General features: G+C 41.5%; 1 non-coding gene across 1 annotated transcript; it reads right to left on the reverse strand.

The window, feature by feature from the left end:
- Positions 1–324: 324 nt before the first annotated feature.
- LOC112724934 (small nucleolar RNA R71) lies at positions 325–432 on the reverse strand. The gene has a single exon (XR_003164073.1). It is a non-coding gene; the product is annotated as a small nucleolar RNA R71 (small nucleolar RNA).
- Between the last annotated feature and the right edge of the window lie 266 nt (positions 433–698).

A 698-nucleotide genomic window follows, 5' to 3' on the forward strand; every position in this document is an offset into this window, starting at 1 on the left:
GGAAGAAGCATCTCCATTCCTGCCATTGGAGCAAACAACTTTGAGCTGAAACCTCAATTAGTTTCTCTGATGCAGTAGAACTGCAAGTTTCATGGACTTCCATCTGAAGATCCTTTTCAGTTCTTAACTGAATTCTTGCAGATATGTGATACTGTTAAGACTAATGGAGTAGATCCTGAAGTCTACAGGCTCATGCTTTTCCCTTTTGCTGTAAGAGACAGAGCTAGATTATGGTTAGATTCTCAACCCAAAGACAGCCTGAACTCTTGGGATAAGCTGGTCACGGCTTTCTTAGCCAAGTACTTTCCTCCTCAAAAGCTGAGCAAGCTTAGAGCTAATGTTCAAACCTTCAGACAGAAAGAAGGTGAATCCCTCTATGAAGCTTGGGAAAGATACAAACAGTTGACCAAAAAGTGTCCTTCTGACATGCTTTCAGAATGGACCATCCTGGATACATTCTATGATGGTTTATCTGAGCTATCAAAGATGTCACTGGACACCTCTGCAGGTGGATCCATTCACCTAAAGAAAACGTCTGCAGAAGCTCAAGAACTCATTGACATGGTTGCTAATAACCAGTTCATGTACACTTCTGAAAGGAATCCTGTGAGTAATGGGACGCCTATGAAGAAGGGAGTTCTTGAAGTTGATACTCTGAATGCCATATTGGCTCAGAATAAAATATTGACTCAGCAAGT

The sequence above is a fragment of the Arachis hypogaea genome, chromosome 11, assembly GCF_003086295.3.
Source record: "Arachis hypogaea cultivar Tifrunner chromosome 11, arahy.Tifrunner.gnm2.J5K5, whole genome shotgun sequence".
NCBI classification, from domain to species: Eukaryota; Viridiplantae; Streptophyta; class Magnoliopsida; order Fabales; family Fabaceae; genus Arachis; species Arachis hypogaea.